This window comes from Schistocerca serialis, chromosome 4 (assembly GCF_023864345.2).
Source record: "Schistocerca serialis cubense isolate TAMUIC-IGC-003099 chromosome 4, iqSchSeri2.2, whole genome shotgun sequence".
NCBI lineage: Eukaryota > Metazoa > Arthropoda > Insecta > Orthoptera > Acrididae > Schistocerca > Schistocerca serialis.
This window is the reverse complement of record NC_064641.1, coordinates 100513835-100538292: the sequence shown is the minus strand read 5'-3', so window position 1 is coordinate 100538292 and position 24458 is coordinate 100513835.

Here is a 24458-nt window from a genome sequence, read left to right as displayed (position 1 = left end):
ACTTGATACTTTTTAGTCCGATTTAAAAAGGTGTTATATTAAGACTTTGTTTTTATTTAAATAATTATTTTCTGATTTTTAGCCTTGTTTGTGGGAAATTTCTGAACGGATCTCAAACATTTTGATGAATTATATATATATATATATATATATATATATATATATATATATATATATATATATATATATATAGGGTGTTACAAATAGTTACGGCTAAACTTTCAGGAAACATTCCTCACACACAAAGAAAGAAAATATGTTATGTGGACATGTGTCCGGAAACGCTTACTTTCCATGTTAGAGCTCATTTTATTACTTCCCTTCAAATCACATTAATCATGGAATGGAAACACACAGCAACAGAACGTACCAGCGTGACTTCAAGCGCTTTGTTACAGGAAATGTTCAAAGTGTCCTCCGTTAGCGAGGATACATGCATCCACCCTCCGTCGCATGGAATCCCTGATGCAGCCCTGGAGAATGGCGTATTGTATCACAGCCGTCCACAATACGAGCACGAAGATTCTCTACATTAGGCTGGAATGTTCCGTGCTCCCTAAGACGCCGATAAATTGCTTCGAACGTCTTCCTGTCGGGACACCTTCGTTCTGGAAATCTTTCTCGATACAAACGTACCGCGTCACGGCTATTGCTCCGTGCTAATCCATACATCAAATGGGCATCTGCCAACCCCGCATTTGTAAACATTGCACTGACTGCAAAACCTCGTTCGTGATGAGCACTAACCTGTTGATGCTACGTACTGATGTGCTTGATGCCAGTACTGTAGAGCAATGAGTCGCATGTCAACTCAAGCACCCAAGTCAACATTACCTTCTTTCAATTGGGCCAACTGGCGGTGAATCGAGGAAACTAAAATGAGCTCTAACATGGAAATTAAGCGTTTCCGGACACATGTCCACATAACATCTTTTCTTTATTTGTGTGTGAGGAATGTTTCCTGCAAGTTTGGCCGTACCTTTTTGTAACGCCCTGTATATGTAGTTATCTGTCTGTCGCTCAGTAGGGTGAAACCATCTTCTTCTAGGTTTTCAATGACTAGTCTTGTTTTATAGTTCGCAGTGTCTGTTCTGCAGTTGAGATCGCCTGCAATAATGGTGGGTTTGCTGTCGCACTGTTTGATGAGTGTGACTATTTCGTCAATTAATTCTACAGGATTTGTGTGCGGTTTGAAATAGGCTGCAATTCCCCATAAAATTACTTTACAAGCGACAAGTCTACTCTAATGTAAATGCGCAAATCTATTTACTATCCTTCCAGTAAAACGACAAAATTTACTTTTAGATAAAGGTGCAGCATCGAATTGCTCACGGCTCTATGGGATAAATAAGACAGTAGCCGGATACTGAACACCGTGACTTGACTGAACTTTTGACAGGAATCGCATCCTGCACAAGAGGAAGCGAACATTCTGTTCCGAGGTTAAATAAATGAGCATCGGAAATCTTTAAAAGCGATTACCAGCTGCACAGAGAGCCCATGAGATTTTCCCCCACGCATCGCGTTTCACGTTCGTGAGTGAAAAGTACCCTTTTGTTCGATGGATAATTAAGCCCTCGTGCGTTAATTTATGAGCTGATGTTCGACCTTTGTCCCGCGCTGTCGAGTTACGGCGTTGCCTTTGCCACTGCGGAATTGCATTGAAACTTGGCAACTTCCGACCAGTAGGTACTCTCTCCCTCTGCATATAATCCGTCAGGAGAGAAAATGAGGGGCGAAACACAATCACGTGCAGAAACAGTGCCTCCGGGTGCAAATCTTTCGATTTGACACCACTTCGGCGATTTGCGCGTCGATGGGGATGAAATGATGATGATCAGGACAACACAACACCCAGTCCCTGAGCGGAGAAAATCTCCGACCCAGCCGGTAATTGAACCCGGGCTCTTAGGATTGACAGTCTCTCGTGCTGACCACTCAGCTACCGGGGGTGGACATGTTGCGGGGTGAAGGGAAATAACCTGGAATTTGGTGGGCATCATATTAAAGAATGTAAAGACTTTAAGTACCTGAGCAGAGTCCTATTACGTGATGGAAGATGTGACAGAGGTGTCCAACAACGGAGCAGACAGGGAAGAGTTGCTATCCAAATCTCTCAAATTTCTCAAAAATCAGTTTAAAAGTTAAAATAGGTTTATACAAATCCGTCGCAGAACCAATAACAAACCATGGGAGTGAGTACTGGGAGCTCACAGTAAGAAATAATTAGAATTTCAATAATGCAAAATTTAGTTACAAAGTTTAGTTGAAGAATTAGTTTAATCTTACAAGTGACTGGCGAACCTGACCGGCCATTCACGGTAGCGCCTTCGGTGTTTACACAGGACGGTACACAGAAGGCCTTATCACTATTTTTGTTGCACATAACACGTGTGTTCTGCGAGTGGTTATTTCCTTTAAATTAAAGCGAATTAATGTTTCACTGGGCCTTGCAAAATGTTTATATGGAGTCTCGTACTGACGTCAGGATTCAGTGGGAGAAATCTTGTGTACCGGATAGTGGGTATCATGGTGTTCAACAGGCTATAGTAAGATCCATGATCATTACTGGAATTAATTGTTGCAGACTGGCTCTCAGATAGGATCGATTGAGAAAACACGGCCCGACAGAGAAGAAATCCAGTGGAGACATCGAGGTAGCCTAGGAAGAGACGAGGTAAGCAATCCTCTTCCTCGAGTACTATGGAAGAATTAGTTGAAAATTGCTAGAACACTTCCCCGTCAACTGTTCAATGTACCACTCCACATGCAACCTTCCGATAACTACTAAAACTGTTGATAAGATATCGACACATCGATATTTCTACCAACAGTTATCTATATATCCCGCGATAGTTTTCCTCTGATATATCGATAGAAAACGGCGATATCGAGTACCGATGTTTTTATTTTATACTGTATTTTTTTCGCAATTTTAGAAAAATTTTTGAAGGAGTTCTTTCGAAATTCTTGTAGGACATTTTTTACTTTCACTGTGTGAAGGAGTCTTACTACTTTTGAGCTTTCATCGCGTCAAATCTTTTTATCTCACTGTGTATGTGGCACAAAAGAAGGACACCGATTGCACTGGGGACGGCAAGCCGGAGGTGTGGGGGTGCGGGATGTCAATGGAATAACAAGATTTCCGATGTCAAGAAACAGCACACCTGCTGCGTTAAAAAAAAGTTGCTGAAAATAATGAACAAAAATCTGAATAACAAGGTTGGTAGTTGCGGTGGATGGAGACGTGTGATGTGAAATGCTGACGTAATCGGCTCTCGGCGCTACTAACAGAAACTGCAAAGCTTAGCTTCACCACGCAGTTTTGGGACTACAACTGATAGGTCGCTGACGTTTGCAGAAATGAAAAAAACAGGGAAGGCGACATGGAAGTGTTCTGGAAAATCCGATACCTGAAGAAACCGGACATTGGCTCCATCGGACACCTTTTATTGTGCCACTTACATGCAGTTACCATTGTTAACAAAGTGGTTATCGCCAAGTGTAAACGTCAGTCGTTTTGCTTTCAATTATTGCTCTATGGGGGACAGGGAGCTTGCTAGCTTGTTGGTTTATAGAATATCTAATAATAAATCAATACTTAAATATACAGATCTAAAGCCGGCAGTCTATTTACAATGTGCAGCCGATGTTTTTATGGGCGGGTATGTCGATATTATTCCCGCCTATACATCGACACGTTTTTTCGATATATCGAGAGCCGATAATGATATTTTTTTAAATATCGGTATTCCCGATATTTGTAAAAATATCAACAGTCCTAGTAACTACAACTTAGCATATCCGACTCAGTAATGGGTCACCGTAGGAAGGATAATAATTTTCGACAGATTTAGAAAGATTTACCGCTACAACCTACCACAAACTAGTATGCTGAGAGCATATTTGTTCCTGTTGACGACAGGTTCATTTCTAAATTTGTCGTCTCCACTGTCGGATGATCTTGGAGCATTGCGCCAGTATCGAACTTAACCTAACCGCTGAAAATCACTTACAAAACGTGAATTCTAAGTGCAGACGGCTGTGCAATATGATCCTTAAGCAAGGTGCATCGTACATGGTGTTTCAAAAACATCTGGGGCTACTAGGTGTTGTAGTTATTTAGCCACAAGCTACAACTGGACGCTCACCGCGGGAGAAGCTCAAAGTTTTGTCCAGATGCATCGAGATACGCCTGACAGTGACATAATTCATCATACATTACATATTGCATAAGCGGTAAATCAGGAAAAGTGGCGTACGTTACTCAATTGCTAAAGACAAACTGAAATCGCAAGTAATTAACGAAGATATATTTCCAGATCAGCGCTATTGGCTGTGAATATAGAGGGCGTAACGGGTAAAAGTGCAGAAAATTTTATATGTGGTTGTTTTTTGTCTGTGTCATAAACCTCGCAACCTGTTGTTTTCAGCAAGGCCATAACTGCACCGTTAACATGCGAACATTTCCAAGAGTCAATAAACGAGCTTGACGAAACTTGCCGAATGTGCAGAGGGAGAAAAAATAATGTAATATGTTTTTTTTAAACTTCCTGGCAGATTAAAACTGCATGCCAGGTCGAAACTCGAACTCTGGACTTCTGCCTTTCGCGGGCAAGCGCTCTACCAACTTTTTCTTCTCTCTTTTTTGTTTGTTTGTTGATCTCATTTTGCTCGTAATTGTTCGTTGGATATGTTCGGGGCGGACGTCCCCATGACACCTGTTTAAGTTCATCGTTGATCCGTTAGCTCAGTTTTTTATTGCAGAGCTACCGTGCCGGCTGTTGAAGTTTTAATCAGCCAGGAAGTTTCGTATCATCAGACACTCCGCTGCACAGTGTAAATCTCATTATGTATTTTTTTGTTTGTGTCAAATTTCACTTTTAAAATGTAAAACACACCTCAAAAGATAACATTGAATTTTAAGTTTGGAGAGAACATCTTCGGAACGATGATACATAAAAAATGCTTCTCCTATGAAAACTGATATTTAATTAACGTTCTTGAAAACTATATAACCGAATTTTGTAGTAATTTGAATTTTGCAAAATATCCCATCACCATCAATTACTTTTCAAAAAGAAAACTTTTGTTAGAACATAACACTGTAATAAAGCTGGTTTCAGAAATACTACATTGAAAAATAAGCTGTACACAATGTGATACCCGAGTATTTTCAACATACCTAGTTAAATTATCTAAAAAGTCATTATTGGTCTAGTTATTTATTTTAATTATATTTGTTTTATGTTTTAAATTCCCGTTTTACGTTTCACATTCACTTTTTTTTGTTTTTTAGTTCACTGTTTCGCATACGTGTATTTTGTTAATTGAAACTAACAACTAACACGTTATTATGATGCATATTCGTAACAATAATGATAATCTGTAAATAAGTGCTTAAAACATAACGTTTTCTTACACTACGCACATAAAATGAACGAAATTTTTTCACATAATATACACGACAGAGAACACAATATAAAACAAAATTCATCAGGATTTAAAATTGTCACGGGCGACCCTCTAAATACGCTGATGTTAATTCCGACCTCGCGAATCACAGGTGAGATCAACAACTGTTCTCATTTTCTGATTGTTTTCTGGTGCCGCTCTCCTTTCCTGTGTAAATTCGGGCTTTCAGTACATACGCAGATTCGCTGTCACATAGAGTCCATATTTTGACCGCTCATTTTGCCGGTTTGCTTGGGATGTTCTGCTTGAATGGACAGTGGCCTCTGAATGCTTCTAACTGCTCGTCGACGCTCCCATTATCTCCTAGATGATACAGCTTAGGAAGGACTTCGAACCACTTCTCCCAGACACCACGAACTGCGACAAGTTTATCAGTAGGTCGTCTTTCCTCTCTTGTGGATTTCTTATGAAATCGTAAGACACGGGACTGTTTGCAGAATGTTTCAAGCGTCATGGATGCTCTAAATGTGTTCCATCCCATATCCTTATCCTGCAAACGTTTTATATGACCCCACAAGGAATAAGAATCCTACGTATGCGTGAAAAACAAAATCATCAATATAAACGTAGGCTTCCGCGGCCATTGTCAGAGTCAATAAATTTTTTCTCGGTTTGTGACTGCATTGTCAACGTATAAAACTACGGACGTTTCGGTCCATGTGACCTTCTTCAGGGTCACTTGCAACAGGGACGGAAACGTCGGTAGTTTTATATGTTGACAATGCAGTCACAAACCCAGAAAAAATTTAAAAAGTCGTCAATGTTTGTCCATTGTTGACCATGAACTCGTTGCCCCTCAATATTTGACATCTTTATTTTTTCATTTTCAAGTGCTGTATATAATATTACTTCAAATTAACTTTTTACATCACTTGTTCTACTGCTTACATACCTGGTAATTCCAGGGGTACTCTTGATGTTCGAATGAGGTAGACGGCCGTGTAGTGCTGGTGGTTGTAAGTGCTACTCCATGTTCCCGTTTTTAGAAACGGGTCGAGCGGTTCTAGGCGCTTCAGTCTGGACCGCGCGACCACAAAGGTCTCAGGTTCGAATCCTGCCTCGGGCATGGATGTGTGTGATGTCCTTAGGTTAGTTAGGTTTAAGTAGTTCTCAGTTATAGGGGACTGATGACCTCATAAGTTAACTCCCATAGTGCTCAGAGCCATTTGAATTATTTTTTTTTCGGCGTCAGTCAATGATTTAATCGCCATGATGTCGCAATTCAGACTGACCAAAAAGGACAGAGTATTTAATATCACAATCCTGTCTAAACAGGAACAGTGGATAATTCGAACAGTTGACAAGTGCTAATGACAAATCCATTGTTGGAAACGCAGCGCCTCTGTTGATTTGTTGAAGGTTGAGAGTCATTACCACATTGAAAGTCATTACCAGTATAAAATGTAACGGAGAACGAGAAAGTATTTCACGTTAGAGTAGTAGTTTTAATTTCGGGTTACTATGAGCCGAACGTTACGTATTTAACTATTGAAGTATATGACCAAATGATTTTAAAAATTTTACAGCATTTTACAACATGTACTGCCCTTGCATTTCCAGACAAAGTCACCAAATTTCATTCAGTTTTATTGATATTAAAATAATAAGAAAGGAAAATTATAACAATTCAGGATAGTATAGATCCGAACAGAACGGCGAGGTTAATAATTATAAACCCAGCGCTCCATTTACCGCAATGTCCGCTGAGGTACTGAAGCTGGAGCGCAGCATCACGAGTCACATTTAACTCAAATTATTTCCTTTTAGAGATATACGATCGAGTTCTGATTGCGAGCAAATGAAAATCTGATGTACTCTTAAGCGCTGGAATTCTATTACTCGATAAATAGTACAATTCTCAAGGCTGTCAATTCAACTAAGTGTAAAAATTACGAACGACTTCGGTTGGAAAGACCACATAGATAATATCGTGGGGAAGGCGAGCTAAAGGTTGCGTTTCATTGGCAGGACACTTAGAAGATGCAATAAGTCCACTAAAGAGACGGCTTACACTACACTCGTTCGTCCTCTGTTAGAATATTGCTGCGCGGTGTGGGATCCTTACCAGGTGGGATTGACCGAGGGCATCGAAAGGGTGCAAAAAAGGGCAGCTCGTTTTGTATTATCGCGTAATAGGGGAGAGAGTGTGTCAGATATGATACGCGAGTTGGGATGGAAGTCATTAAAGCAAATACGTTTTTCGACGCGGCGAGATCTATTTACGAAATTTCAGTCACCAACTTTCTCTTCCGAATGCGAACATATTTTGTTGAGCCCAACCTACATAGGTAGGAATGATCATCAAAATAAAATAAGAGAAATCAGAGCTCGAACAGAAAGGTTTAGGTGTTCGTTTTTCCCGCGCGCTGTTCGGGAGTGGAATGGTAGGGAGATAGTATGATTGTGGTTCGATGAACCCTCTGCCAAGCACTTATTTGTGAATTGCAGAGTAATCATGTAGATGTAGATGCAGATGTAAAACTTTCCGATAAATTCAATAAAAAATGTTTTCCCTGTGTCGAATATTCGGTGGCGTTGTCCGGTAATGCACTTTTGTCCACTTCTTGTAAATCTGATACCGTAAAAAAAGCTAAAATGAAAACATGGTGCAGCTCTTCTACAAGAAACCTATGCCAGTTCCATTCGAAAGTAAAGTTCTACTTACTGACTTGGCAGAAAATCCTAAGAAATTTTGGTCTTCCGTCAAAGCGGTAGGTGGATCAAAACAAAAGTCCAGACACTCTGTGACCAAAATGATACTGAAACAGAGAATGATAGACTAAAGACCGAAATACTAAATGCCTTTTTCCAAAGCTGTTTCACAGAGGGAGATTGCACTGTAGTTCCTTCTCTAGATTGGCGCACAGATGACAAACTGGTAGATATAGAAATAGATGACAGAGGGATAGAAAAACATTTAAAATCGCTCAAAAGAGCAAAGGCCCCTGGATCTGATGGGATACCAGTTAGATTTTACTCAGAGCGCTATTCGTCCACTGACTCAGAGGGCCATAGACACGGGTTCCCAGGTAGATGCTGTGTTTCTTGACTTCCGCAAGGCGTTTGATACGGTTCCCCACAGTCGTTTAATGAACAAAGTAAGATCATATGGACTATCAGACCAATTGTGTGACTCGATTGAAGAGTTCCTAGATAACAGAACGCAGCATGTTATTCTCAACGGAGTAAGAGTGATTTCAGGTGTGCCGCAGGGGAGTGTCGTAGGACCGTTGTTATTCACAATATATATAAATGACCTTGTGGATAACATAGGAAGTTCACTGAGGCTTCTTGCGGATGATGCTGTAGTATATCGAGAGGTTGTAACAATGGAAAATTGTACTGAAATGCAGGAGGATCTGCAACGAATTGACGCGTGATGCAGAGAATGGCAATTGAATCTCAATGTAGACAAGTGTAATGTGCTGCGAATACATAGAAGAAAGATTCATTATCATGTAGCTACAATACAGCAGGTCAGCAACTGGAAGCAGTTAATTCCATAAATTATCTGGGAGTAGGCATTAGGAGTGATTTAAAATGGAATAACCATAGAAAATTAATTGTCGCTAAAGCAGATGCCAGACTGAGATTCATAGGAAGAATCCTAAGGAAATGCAATCCGAAAGCAAAGGAAGTAGGTTACAGTACGCTTGTTCGCCCATTGCTTGAATACTGCTCACCGGTGTGGGACCATACCAGATAGGGTTGATAGAAGAGAGAGAGAAGATCCAACGGAGAGCAGCGCGCCTCGTTACAGGATCATTTAAAAATTGCGAAAGCGTGACGGAGATGAAAGATAAACTCCAGTGGAAGACTCTGCAAGAGAGACTCTCAGTAGCTCGGTACGGGCTTTTGTTGAAGATTCGAGAACATACCTTCACCGAGTAGTCAAGCAGTAGAGGTAGGGCTTTAAATGTGGAAACCCAGTTTGCTTTTGCTGTATAAAGGAAATGTTTACTTCTCTTTCAGCTTCAAAAATTTGCCAAAGCTCATTCATAATGTTTTAGCAATGAATGTAATATTGTGAAACACAAAAACTAAATATGTTAAAAATTAAAAAAAAAACATTTTCTGCTTGCACAACAACTCATTAATTTTTCAAGAAGTGCGGGTAATGTGGAAACGCCTTAAAATTGTGGGAAACTGACTACTTCAAATGAAAACTATTAAAAATGTTAGAAACTATTTTATTTTATATTAAATTTAAATTACACAAAAATGTTTTTAAAAGCAACTGTAATGTAAAATGCTTAATAACAGATCTCACTTGCAAAAATCGCATATGTAAATATCTCCTCCATTTCCAGCACAGAAAGAGTGACTTCACTCCTCACACACTACACATTTAACCCACAATTCTCCCCGAACGTCTTTGGAAAATGCGCCTCCACAAAAAATACAAATGGCATCTTCTTCAGTAGGTTTTTCTTCCCCAACTGGGAGATCCAAATCTGTCTCGCCTGAAGAGACAGTTGGTGCATTGGGCTCTTCATCTGAATCCTCAGATAACTTAGCTGTGTTTTGCATGGTTTTCTAGGAGGAGCTTCACTTTTTTTTTTTTTTTTGCTTTTGGCAGATGCCTTAGGAAGCTTCTGTCTACCCTGCAGTAAGGATTCTGTAAGGCGTGTTTTATAAGTCGAAGATGTCAAAACAGCTGATAAACATGGCTTACAACCTCTGTTGGAAACCTTCCGCTTTAGAGAAGGGATTGGCATTATATCTTGTGGAGACACACACGTATTTGATGAGGTATTTGACAACGATGTTGACCTTGTGCTTTCTCTTTGGCCATCTTCACTTGGGCTGTCAGTTGTCACAGGTCTGAATGCGTTCTGAGTGTCTTCTTGTCTGAGGTCATTAGTTCCACCTGGAGATGCTGGATTCTCATAAGTTCCTCTCAGACTTCTGGCCTCATTTAAAGCCGATGTGGCAGCTATGAAGTCGATTTCTGCACAGTCCTGTCACATGGGAAAATTCCAGCCTCCAAAAATCCTTTTGCAGCAATAGAGTCAGTCTGGCACTTTAGGTAGGCTTTCCCAAACAACTCAGATATGTCATATGGTCTTAAGGGCGGGCTGCTAGCTCTACCTGCAGCATTTGAAGAAAAAGACGATTAATATTATTTCTTTCCGCTAGCTGATATGCCATACTCTTGACATCTAATCTGAAGCCATAGAAGCGATTATCCATTTCAATGAGGTATTGTGCGAACTGTTTATCAATAGCGTTAGGTAGTACAGGCTTACGTCCAAATCTCAAAGAAACGCATTCTGCAGGTGACATATCACTATGCAAACCTTTGAAGTGTCGTCTGAGGTACACTGAAAGCTTTTACTGCTCTTCTTAACCCCATCTGCTTCCCCTTAAGGCTATTATAGCCTTAATCATGTTTCCAGCATCCCACTTCTTCACAATAGCTCTTGGTTTCCGATCAGGTAGCTTGCGTGGCATTTAGAAACAGAGGCAAAACGTATGTATCTGATGTTGGTACTGTGGAAACGTTTCCACAATGCCATCGTATGTATGCTTCCACGTTACCTACACAATGGCCAATTTAAATTTCGGTAGATTACATTAAGTAACTATCTATTTAAGGTTGACAAAGGACTGCTAAAACCTTCTATGAACCTCCCTTTATAAGCTATCAGACGCAAAGAAAGATAACAACAAAGCATGTAGATAAATATAATGCTACAACTTACCTCGAAAAAAGTTTAGGAAATGCGCGAACGTAAATTGCGTCAGTGTCACGGCGTCTGTTGCTCAACTGACTGCTAACCCTCTACCGTGACAAATAGGAACTATTGCAAGAATTTCTGGTTGCCCCGCTGGAGTGCAGCACTCTACAGGCCAGATACTAGACGTTTCCACATTAGCCACACGCTTCCACATTTATACTCCTACCTCTATATTACTCCCTGGCAACGACCTTGCCGCAGTGGATACACCGGTTCCCGTCAGATCACCGAAGTAAAGCGCCGGCGGGCGTGGCCGGCACATGGATGGGTGACCATCCAGGCCGCCACGCGCTGTTGCTATTTTTCGGGGTGCACTCAGCCTCGTGATGCCAACTGAGGAGCTACTCGACTGAATAGTAGCGCCTCCGGTCAAAGAAAACCATCATAACGACCGGGAGTGCGGTGTGCTGACCACACGCCTGTCCTATCCGCTTTCTCAGCTGAGGATGACACGGCGGTCGGATGGTCCCGATGGGCCACTTGTGGCCTGAAGACGGAGTGCTTTTTTATATTGCTCCCTCCTAGGTATATCTCGCGAAGAGATCATGAGGATAAAGATTAGAGACCACACAGAGGCATACCGACTATCTTTCTTTCCACGAAAGTACGAGACTGGAATAGAAGGGAGAACCGATAGAGGTACCCAAGGTACCCTCCGCCACACACCGCCAGGTGGCTTGCGGAGTATGGATGTAGGTGTAGACGTAGATGGACGTCGAAACTTGTGAGTATGGTCGAGCTGAATGAAATGAAAAATTACGCGTGTGTTCCGTGGGAATTCTGCTCTGCACTTCTACGTGTTCCTGTCGGAGTGTCAATTGTAACGCAATTTTGAAGTGATTACGGCTGACCTTGCCACGTCTTCAGCTAGGACAACATTCCCGTAGGACCTGGCCTGCTGAGACGTCCACACAGCCCGCCTGCTGAAATACTCATCACTCATAAAACGAGGAGTAGCGGATGAGCAGCATCGGGGGCCGCGTGTACCTTTAGTGCGCTCCCTGTGCTGCCAGTGGCCAGGAAGACCGAGCCGGGGATAGGTCCCTCAGGAGGGGCGGCCCTGACCTGTTGGAGCGCAAGGTAGGCAGGCAGGCGACCCACGCGTTTTCCGCTCTCTCTTCTCGTCTGGCTGCTAATTATTGATCACCTCGGCCGCGGGACCACGCCGCCTCCCGGGTCTGTAGCCGGCGCTTCGCCCCTTCCCTCCTTGTCGGCGGTACTTGGGGCGCTCCTTTTTCCGTCCCCCGATACGCGCAGTGATATTGTTGTCGGTAGTCCCCCTTGCGATCACTATCGAGCACGCCCGCTCCAGACTGGTGCTCTCACTGACCTGCGAGCGGCTTGGGTCGGCCTCATCCAGAGCCGTACCGAGGTGATCTGCCGGCCGCAGTGGCCGAGCGTTTCTAGGCGCTACAGTCTGGAACCGGGCGACCGCTACGGTCTCAGGTCCGAATCCTGCCTCGGGCATGGATGCGTCTGATGTTCTTAGGTCAGTTAGGTTTAATTAGTACTATGTTCTAGGGGACTGATGACCTCAGATGTTAAGTCCCATAGTGCTCAGAGCCATTTTTTTCGAGGTGATCTTAGGGCCCCGACAGAAGTGCGGCAGCAGCACCCGCCTGCCCCCCACTCCTCACCTCGCCACCCCTCCGCCCTAAAAGAACCTTCCTGCAAAGTTTATTGCACAGATTACCAAATTTTATTGTTTTAAGAATACATTACTGGCCATTAAAAGTGCTATACCAACAAGATGACGTGCTACAGACGCGAAATTCAACCGACAGGAAGAAGATGCTGTGATATGCAAATGATTGGCTTTCCAGAGTATTCACACAAGGTTGCCACCGGCGGCGACACCTACAACGTGCTGACATGAGGAAAGTTTCCAACCGATTTCTCATACACAAACAGCAGTTGACCGGCGTTGCCTGGTGAAACGTTGTTGAGATGCCTCGTGTAAGAAGGAGAAATGCGTACCATCACGTTTTCGACTTTGGTAAAGGTCGGATTGTTGCTTATCGCGATTGCGGTTTATCGTATCGCGACATTGCTGCTCGTGTTGGTCGAGATCTGATTACTGTTAGCAGAATATGGAATCGGTGGGTTCAGGAAGCTAATACGGAACGCCGTGCTGGATCCCAACGGCCTCGTATCACTAGCAGTCGAGATGACAGGCATCTTATCCGCATGGCTGTAACAGATCGTGCAGCCACGTCTCGGTCCCTGAGTCAACAGATGGGGACGTTTGCACGACAACAACCATCTGCACGAACAGTTCGACGACGTTTGCAGCAGCATGGACTATCAGCTCGGAGACCATGGCTGCGGTTACCCTTGACACTGCATCACAGACAGGAGCGCCTGCTGTGGTGTACTCGACGACGAACCCGGGTGCACGAATGGCAAAACATCATTTTTTCGGATGAATCCAGGTTCTGTTTACAGCATCATCATGGTCGCATCCGTGTTTGGCGACATTCCGGTGAACGCACATTGGAAGCGTGTATTCGTCATCGCCATACTGGCGTATCACCCGGCGTGATGGTATGGTGTGCCATTGGTTACACGTCTCGGTCACCTCTTGTTCGCATTGACGGCACTTTGAACAGTGGACGTTACATTTCAGATGCGTTACGACCCGTGGCTCTACCGTTCATTCGATCCCTGCGAAACCCTACATTTCAGCAGGATAATGCACGACCGCATGTCGCAGGTCCTGTACGGGTATTTTTGGATACAGAAAATGTTCGACTGCTGCCCTTGCCAGCACATTCGCCAGATCTCTCACCAATTGAAAACGTCTGGTCAACGGTGGCCGAGCAACTGGCTCTTCACAGTAGGCCAGTCACTACTCTTGATGAAGTGCGGTATCGTGTGGAAGCTGCATGGGCAGCTGTGCCTGTACACGCCATCCAAGCTCTGTTTGACTCAATGCCCAGGTGTATCAATGCCGTTATTACGACCAGAGGTGGTTGTTCTGGGTACTGATTTCTCAGGATGTGTGGACCCAAATTGCCTGAAAATGTAATCACATGTCAGTTGTGGTATAATATATTTGTCCAATGGATACCTGTTTATCATCTGCATTTCATCTTGGTGCAGCAATTTTAATGGCCAGTAGTGTAAAAACAATTAGTTGTCAGCTGCATAAATTTTTATTAAATTCTTGACCAGTTTCGGCCAATTAATTTGCCATCCGCAACACTGCGTAAAAATTTTAACGATGGACTATATCGTCAAGAGTGTGCCTGACGACTGATTTTCGATGTACGCTTAATTGTATGATCTTCTGAGGACGGTAAATTAATTTGCCGACGCTACTCAAGAAGTTAATTTGAAAAAAAAAAAAAAAAGCTTGTGCAGCTGACGACTGATTATTTCTGTTCTTAAAACGTGCTTCACAGCTGTTACTTAACAGCCATGAATAAAATTTTAAATTTTATTGTTTTGTAATTGGAATTAATGAAATAACCGTCTGTCTAGACGACACGTTTCCACTGATACAAAATCACATCACGATCGGTAAGATCCCGTGCCCAGTACAAAATCAATTGGCGATATTATGGGAACACGAGGGATAGTCTGCTGCGGAACCCCATGATCAAAAATGTAGTTAGCTTGTTACATATTCCAAAAATCATCGAAATGATGTGAAAGGAGTCAGTTTACTGGATAGGTATCAGCGTTGACATTAATGAACACTACATAATTTTCAGTCCTACTCATGCAACTACACATAATTTTTTTTTATTATTGTCTACCAATATTTAAGCAGAAATTCGTCAGTGCCTCTGAGCACTATGGGACTTAACATCTGAGGTCATCAGTCCCCTAGGACTTAGAACTACCTAAACCTAACTAACCTAAGGACATCACACACATCCATGCCCGAGGCAGGATACGAACCTGCGACCGTAGCAGTCGCGCGGTTCCGGACTGAGGCACCTAGAACCGCTCGGCCACCGCGGCCGGCATCGTCAGTGGAAGAGAAGGAGTTTTCAACGTGAAATGATTTTAAATTATATTTATAACTTGCTTCGCCGCCTGTCAGACATTTTATGTTACTGGGCAAATTATAAAAAAAAAAAAAGTTTCTACATGTTGAGCCCCTTTCTGAGCCACTGATAGCTTTAACAATTGGCAGTAGAGGTCATTTTTCGCTCTAGTGTTATGTCGCGGTTCTTCTCAAATTGTGATCGATTATTTATGATGAATATATATAGTGTGATGGCGCAGTTAAAATTTCCAGCTCCTTGAAGGGGTACCTATACAACGTCCGTCATTGACCACCACATATTATTCTTACTGCTAGCTTTTGTGCAAACAGTATTTCGTTTCTGTGATGAGTGGCTCCAGAAAATTATACCGTCAGACATTATTGAGCGGAACCATGCAGAATGTGTCAGGAGGTTGATACGTTTGTTTCCAAGATTAGCGGTTATACGAAGAGGAAAAGTAGTAGAACTTAATTGTTTCAGAAGATAAGTAAGCTGCTTCTTCCAGTTTTCATCAATATATACACAAAAAAATTTGGAGCATTCTAACCTATTTGCCGACTCCTGCTCATGCGCTATGTCAGTTGTTGGTATGACTGTTTGTTGTACAGAACTGAATATCGTGTGGTTTTTCAAAATTTAGAGAGAGTGTCTATTTTCCGAGAAACATTTTATAATTCTTTGGGGTATAATATTTGCCAACTCTTCTGTTGGTTTCTCTCCGACGAGATTTATTGTAATACTAGTGCCGTCTGCAAGAAGTACCAATTTTGCTTATTGAATATTAAGTGGAAGGTCATTCATTTACATATGGAATAGGGGTGCACCCAAAATTGACGCCTGTTGGACCACCATTGTTGTTTTTTTTTCCCCCAGTCACCACATTGTCAAAATTATTTAGCACAAACGTTTGCATTCTGTTTGTTAAGTATGATTCAAACCAGCTGAGCGTAAAGCTATCAGCAGCGTAAGACTGAGTTTTTCAAAGAGAGTAAAATGAGCTACACAATTAAACGCCTTGGAAGGATCACATTGTACTATTTTATGAGAGAATGTATAAATAGCATTCTCAGTCGAGCAATCCTTCTGGAATCCAAACTGTGGCATGCTAAGTAAATTGTTTCCACGTAAGTGTGCGACTACTCTAGAGTACATTACTTTCTCGACTATTTTGGAAAAAAAGGTGTCAGTAAGGAAAGTGGACGATAACTATTTAAGTCTGTCTCGTCACCTTTCTTATGAAGTGGTTTAACAATGGCACATTTTAACCTGTCTGCAAAAATTCCCTGTGTCAGTGAGGCATTCCATACATCATTAAGGACATTAGTTACTAAGTTCGAACTACCGTTCAGGATTCTGTCTGAAATTCCATCGACCCTATTTGGGCTTTAGCTTTTTGTGATTTTTATAACTGTATTAATTTCAGTGAAGGAAAGCGGTAGTAGTTCTAGTTGGTCAAAGTTTTATGGAATGACATTTTTAATACATTCTCTTGGTTCTTCAACTGAACATTTTAATCATATATTTGTCTCCACGTTTAGAAAGTGACTGTTAAGAGTACTTGCAGACTTGTGACTTATCAGTCACAATATTGTCATTGAGTTTAACTGTTGTGGGGTCTTGTACACTGACAAGCTGTCCTGTCTCCCGTTTGACAGTGACCTATATGGTTTTAACCTTGTTACCTGCGTTATTAATTTCTGTGCACTGAACGGCGTGTAGTGCAACACTTGTGCCAGAAACAGCTTTGCAATCGTCGTCACCCCTCTTCCCCCCTCCCCCCCCCCCTCTCACAGATCGACACCTTATGCCGCTGTACAGTTCGGGCAAGCCTCCGATCCGAGCGTTCTGTGACGAGATGTGAAATGCAACACGTTGTTGCGTGCCCGTAGTTTCATCACTCTTCATTCAGTTTCCAGAGATGCTGCTACTAGTAACACGCGAACAGCTGACCAGCTTAGCCGTTCGCAAGATGCTCACTGGAGCTGCCGGCCCGTAGGAATGTTCCCTTTTCCCATCTTATATCAGTGGATTCCCCCGTTTGCGACCTCTATCACCGCTGGCATAATTCCCCACCAGTCTATGCTCCGCTTAGATACCGGGCGAGAATATTCAAATTTTCCTGGCGAACTGAACGTTCAAACGAATTTCGGGTTTGCAAGCGCTCGTCGTGTCATTCATTGCACGATGTTTCGACCGGGCACCTGCCACTCATCTTCAGGTGAGCCATCAAAGATTTCGATGGCTCACCTGAAGATGACTGGCAGGTGCCCAGTCGAAACATTGTGCAATGAACTAAACGACGAGCGGCTGCAGGCCCGAAATTTATACACCAGGAGGTTGTAATTAGAATTTGGCTACTCACTGAGGTCCACTGCGTGCTGTAATTATCGTATGACAGCGAAACTACACTACTGGCCAATAAAATTGCTACACCACTAAGATGACGTGCTACAGACGCGAAATTTAACCGACAGGAAGAAGATGCTGGGATGTGCAAATGATTAGCTTTTCACAGCATTCACACAAGGTTGGTGCCGGTGGCGACACATACAACGTGCAAACATGAGGGAACTTTCCAACCGATTTCTCATACAAACAGAAATTGACCATCGTTGCCTGTTGAAACGTTGTTGTGATGTCTCGTGTAAGGGGGAGGAATGCGTACCATCACGTTTCCGACTTTGATAAAGGTCGGATTGTAGCCTATCGCGATTGCGGTTTATCGTTCGCGACATTGCTGCTCGCCTTGGTCGAGATCCAATGACTGTTAGCAGGATATGGAATCGGTGGGTTCAGTAGGGTAATACGGAACGCCGTGCTGGATCCCAACGGCCTCGTATCACTAGCTGACGAGATGACAGGCATCTTATCCGCATGGCTGTAACGGATCGTGCAGCGACGTCTCGATCCCTGAGTCAACAGATGGGGACGTTTGCAAGACAACGACCATCTGCACGAACAGTTCGACGACGTTTGCAGCAGCATGGACTATCAGCTCGGAGACCATGGCTACGGTTATCCTCGACGCTGCATCACAGGCAGGAGCGCCTGCGATGGTGTACTCGACGACGAACCTGGGTGCACGAATGGCAAAACGTCATTTTCTCGGATGAATCCAGGTTCTGTTTACAGCATCATGATGGTCGCATCCGTGTTTGGCGACATCGCGGTGAACGCACATTGGAAGCGTGTATTCGTCATCGCCATACTGGCGTATCACCCGGCGTGATGGTATGGTGTGCCATTGGTTACACGTCTCGGTCACCTCTTGTTCGCATTAACGGCACTTTGAACAGTGGACGTTACATTTCAGATGTGTTACGACCCGTGGCTCTACCCTTCATTCGATCCCTGTGAAACCCTACATTTCAGCAGGATAATGCACGACCGGATGTTGCAGGTCCTGTACAGGCCTTTCTGGATACAGAAAATGTTCGACTGCTGCCCTTGCCAGCACATTCGCCAGATCTCTCACCAATTGAAAACGTCTGCTCAATGGTGGCTGAGCAACTGGCTCTTCACAGTAGGCCAGTCACTTCCCTTGATGAACTGTGGTATCGTGTTGAAGCTGCATGGGCAGCTGTGCCTGTACACGCCATCCAAGCTCTGTTTGACTCAATGCCCAGGCGTATCAAGGCCGTTATTACGACCAGAGGTGGTTGTTCTGGGTACTGATTTCTCAGGATGTATGGAACCAAATTGCGTGAAAATGTAATGACATGTCAGTTGAGGTATAATATATTTGTCCAACGAATACCCGTTTATCATCTGTATTTCTTCTTGGTGTAGCAATTTTAATGGCCAGTAGTGTAGTATCAGTGAGCGTGCCGTCGGTGTGCAGAGTACGGAAGATGCGCGGTGTATCGGATTTGGACCGAGGGCAGATTGCGATGGGCTGAAGGCCCGGCACGAACATTTCTAAAACTGCCCGACATGTCAGGTGTTGGAGGAGTGCTGTTGTGAGTGTCTTCACCACGTGGTGAAACCAAGGTGAAACCACGTCCATACGTCGTGGGGTTGGGCGGCCGCCACTGATTACAGATGTCTGACGTCGTAGGTTGAGCGGACTGGTAAAACAGGACAGGGGGTAAAATGTGGCGGAACCAAATATCATACCTTAATGCTGGGCAAATTACAAGTGTGTCTGAACGCACAGTTCACCGAACACTCCTAATAATGTGTCTCCGCAGCCGACGACCGTTGCATGTGCCAATGTCACGCCACGACATCGGCAACTACGACTGAAATGTGCTCGAGACCCGATACTTTTTCATCACACCGATGGGAGGGCGCGAATGCGTCATCTTCCAGGGGAAGTGCTCCCTGACAGCTGTACTGCGGGACGGACACAAGATGGCGGCGGCTCATTTGTGCTCTGGGGAACATTGACGTGGGCGTCCATGTCTCCAGAGGAGCTCGTGCTAGGCACCATGGCGGCCAACGAGTACCGCACATTGGTTGCAGCCCAAATATATTCCTTCATGACGATAATGTTTCCCAACAGCAGCGGCATTTTTCAGCAAGATAATGCACCACATCACAAAGCCAGGAGTGTGATGGCGTGATTCGAGAAACTCAGCGGCGAGGTCCAGTTGATGTGCTGTCCCTGCAACTCTCCAGATCTGAACCCGATTGAATATATCTGGAATGTGATTGAATGTGACGTCAGAGTTCAACACCCTGTTCTCCGGAATTTACGGGAATTAGGTGACTTGTGTATGCAGCCCTCCCCCCTCTCAATAAACCATGGACCTTTCCGCTGGTGCGGAGGCTTGCGTTCCTCAGTGATACAGATAGCCGTACCGTAGGTGCAACCACAACGGAGGGGTATCTGTTGAGAGGCCAGACAAACGTGTGGTTCCTGAATAGGGGCAGCAGCCTTTTCAGTAGTTGCAGGGGCAACAGTCTGCATGATTGACTGATCTGGCCTTGTAACTAAGCAAAACGGCCTTGCTGTGCTGGTACTGCGAACGGCTGAAAGCAATGTGAAACTACAGCGGTATTTTTCCCGCGGACATGCAGCTTCACTGTATAGTTAAATGATGATGGCGTCCTCTTGGGTAAAATAGACCGGATGCAAAATAGTCTCGCATTCGTGTCTCCGGACAAGGACTGCTCAGGAGGACGTCGTTATCAGGAGAAAGAAAACTGGCGTCCCGCGGATCGGAGCGTGGAATGTCAGAAAATTTAAAAAGGAATATGGATAGATTAAAGTTAGATATAGAGGGAATTAGTGAAGTTCGGTGGCGGGGGGGAGGGAGGGGGGGAGGAACAGGACTTCTGGATAGGTGAATACAGGGTTACAAATACAAAATTAAATAGGGGTAATGTAGGAGTAGGTTTAATAATGAATAAAAAATAGGAGCGCTGTTAAGCTACTACGAACAGCATAGTGAACGCATTATTGTGGCCAAGATAGACAAGAAGCCCACCCCTACCACAGAAGTATAAGTATATATGCAAACCAGCTCCGCAGATGACGAAGAGATTGAAGAAATCTGTGATGAGATAAAATATGTCATTCAAATAGTGAGGGGAGACGAAAATCTAGTAGTTATGGGGGACTGGAATTCGATAGTAGGAAAAGGAAGAGAAGGAAAGGTACTGGGTGAATATGGAATAGGGGTAAGGAATGAAAGAGGAAGCGGCCTGGTAGAATTTTGCACAGAGCGTAACTTAATCATAGCTAACACTTGGCTTACGAATCATGAAAGAAGACTGTATACGTGGAAGAGGCCTGGAGACAGATGAAGGTTTCATATAAATTATACAAAGGTAAGACAGAGATTTAGGAACCAGTTTTAGATTGTAAGACTTTTCCAGGAGCAGATGTGGACTCTGACCACAATCTACTGGTTATGAACTGTAGATTAAAACTGAAGAAACTCCAAAAATGCGGGAATTTTAGAAGATGGGACCTGGATAAACTGAAACAGCGAGAGGTTGTGGAGAGTTTCAGAGGGAGCACTAGGGAACGATTGACAAGAACAGGGGAAAGAAATATAATAGAAAATATAAAAATGCAGTAAATGAAGCAGGCAAAAAGGAATACAAAGGTCTAAAAAAATGACATCGACAGGAAGTGCAAAAGGCTAAGCAGGGACGGCTAGAGGGTAAATGTAAGGATGTAGAGGCATACATTACTCGGGATAAGATAGACACTGCCTACAGGAAATTTTTGAGACCTTTGGCTCGGATGGAAACCCAGTTCTAAGCAAAGAAGGGAAAGCAGAAAGGTGGAAGGAGTATAAAGAGGGTCTATACAAGCGCGATGTACTTGAGCGCAATGTTATGGAGATGGGAAGAGGACGTAGATGAGGATGAAATGGGAGATATGATACTGCGTGATGAGTTTGACAGAGCACTGAAAGACCTAAGTCGAAACAAGGCGCCGGGAGTAGATAAAATCTATTAGAACTACTGATAGCCAGCCCTGACAAAATTGTACCATCTGAAAGTGCAAATGGCTCTCAGCACTATGGGACTTAACATCTATGGTCATCAGTCCCCTAGAACTTAGAACTGCTTAAACCTAACTAACCTAAGGACATCACACAACACCCAGCCATCACGAGGCAGAGAAAATCCCTGACCCCGCCGGGAATCGAACCCGGGAACCCGGGCGTGGGAAGCGAGAACGCTACCGCACGACCACGAGATGCGGGCTAAAATTGTACCATCTGGTGAGCAAGATACATGAGACAGGCGAAATACCCTCAGACTTGAAGAAGTATATAATAATTCCAATATCAAGGAAAGCTGGTGTTGACAGGTGTGAAAATTACCGAACTATCAGTTTAATAAGCCACGGCTGCAAAACATTGACGCGAATTTTTTTGCGGACGAATGGAAAAACTGGTAGAAGCCGACCTCGGAGAAGATCAGCTTGGACTCCGCACAAATGTTGGAACACGTGAGGCAATATTGACCTTACGATTTATCTTAGAAGTTAGATTAAGGAAATAGAAACCTACGTTTCTGGCATTTCTAGATTTAGAGAAACCTTCTGACAATGTTGACTAGAATCCTCTCTTTGAAATTCTGAAGATGGCAGTGGTCAAATACAGGGAGCGAAAGGCTTTTACAATTTGTACAGAAAGCAGATGGCAGTTATAAGAGTGGAGGGGCATGAAAGGAAAGCAGTGGTTGGGAAGGGAGTGAGACAGTGTTGTAGCCTATCCCCAATGTTATTGAATCTGTATATTGAGCAAGCTGGTAAGGAAACAAAAGAAAAATTTTGAGTAGTAATTAAAAACCATGGAGAAGAAATAAGAACTATGAGGTTTACCGATGACATTGAAATTCTGTCGCAGACAGCAAAGGACCTGGAAGAGCAGTTGAACGGAATAGACAATGTCTTGAAAGGAGGATGTAAGATGAGCATCAACAAAAGAAAAACGAGGATAATGGAATGTAGTCGAATTAAATCAGGAGGTGCTGAGGGAATTAGGTTAGGAAATGAGACACTTAAAGTAGTAGATGAGTTTTGCTGTTTGGGGAGCAAAATAACTGATGATGGTCGAAGTAGAGAGCATATAAAATGAATATACTATTTTATATGATGAATGTGAAAGAAATGCCGTAAAAACAGCACATCGGTACAGGGCTATCTATCCGGTTCGACATTGCGAGGAAACTGCACTTAATATTAAGACGCTAGTGAGGACAGGCTGACTTGACGTCAAAAAGAGGGCAAGAAAGAAGACTGCTACCGAAGAAGCTGTTCTGGCTACGACGCTAATGGATCCGTACAGTGGTACGAGAGATAAATGTGGAATTAACCAGACGAGTGTCATTCGCATCTTGCATCGACATAATTTACATCCCTATCATCCATCACTACATCAGGCAATCGAAGACCGTGATGTCCAACGTCGTACAAAATTTTGTCGGTTTGCCCTTCAGAACCGAGAGGCGACCATACGTTTTTCCAACGTGTGCTCTTTACAGATGAAGCAACCTTTAGTAACCACGCTAATGTAAACTTGCATAACATGCACTACCGGGCAGCTGAAAATCTATATTGGCTTCGCCAAGTGCAACACCAACGGCCGTGGAGCGTAAACGTGTGGTGCGGCATCATAGGAAATTACACTGCGGGACCGTACTTCACCTCAGGCGTTCTAAATGGGCATTCTAATACATAATTTCTGGCGAACATTCTATTACTTCTTCTAGAAGAGGTACCACTGGATATTCGACAGTGTATGTAGCTGCAACACGAGGGCCGGCCGCTGTGGACGAGCGGTTCTAGGCGCATCACTCTGGAACCGCGCGACCGCTGCGGTCGCAGGTTCCAATCCTGCCTCGGGCATGGATGTGTGTGACGTCCTTAGGTTAGTTAGGTTTAAGTAGTGTCTAGGTCTAGGGGACTGATGACCTCAGATGTTAAGTCCCATAGTGCTTAGAGCCATTTGAAACCATTTTGCAACCTAGATGCAGGTTCAACTACGAATGTTGTGCAATGTAATATGACATAGGCTAGAATATAGTGTATCACAAAGGCCTTAGGAAAACTATTTCACATCTGCGTACCGTTCCAGATTTACGTGAGCTGAAACAGAGAAAACAGCTGTTCATTGTTCAAAAATACACAGGTCTTGTACGCTGCAAATATATATATATATATATATATATATATATATATATATATATATATATATATATTTGGTGACCACCTGTACACTGCAAAATAAATATTGTTCTTAACGAAAAGCTGTTTCATGTTGAACGTAAGGGCGTAGTGACAGTGTTACCAGTTACGTGTAATACACGCTGTCGACTTATTTGACACTGCAAAGCAATTTCGTACACGCGTAAATGAAGTAAACAATTTACTAACAATGATTTAGTAACCACACAAATCACATAATATAAATTTTGTTTTTCAGAAACATAGTTTTATCCTTTGTTTAAGCATGTGTTCAAACTGTTGACCGTGGCCTGAAAGGCACATTTCCAGTCGCCGTTAGAAAGAACGATGAACAAGTGTAATTACAGTGGGTGATATGGTAGAGCATGCACTGGCGGCTCGACGACACATATCGTCTGGCATAGTTGGGGCTTATCAATGGACTGCACCTTTGAGTGCTCCCGAAAGAAAGCAATCAAGAGTCAAATTAGGGGAACTCTCATCCAGGAAAGTTCTCATTCAGTATTTGCGTAGCAACAGGGGACGAGTGAGCTGGACGACCGTCGTGTTGCAAAAAAAAAAAAGGTTCAAATGGATCTGAGCACTATGGGA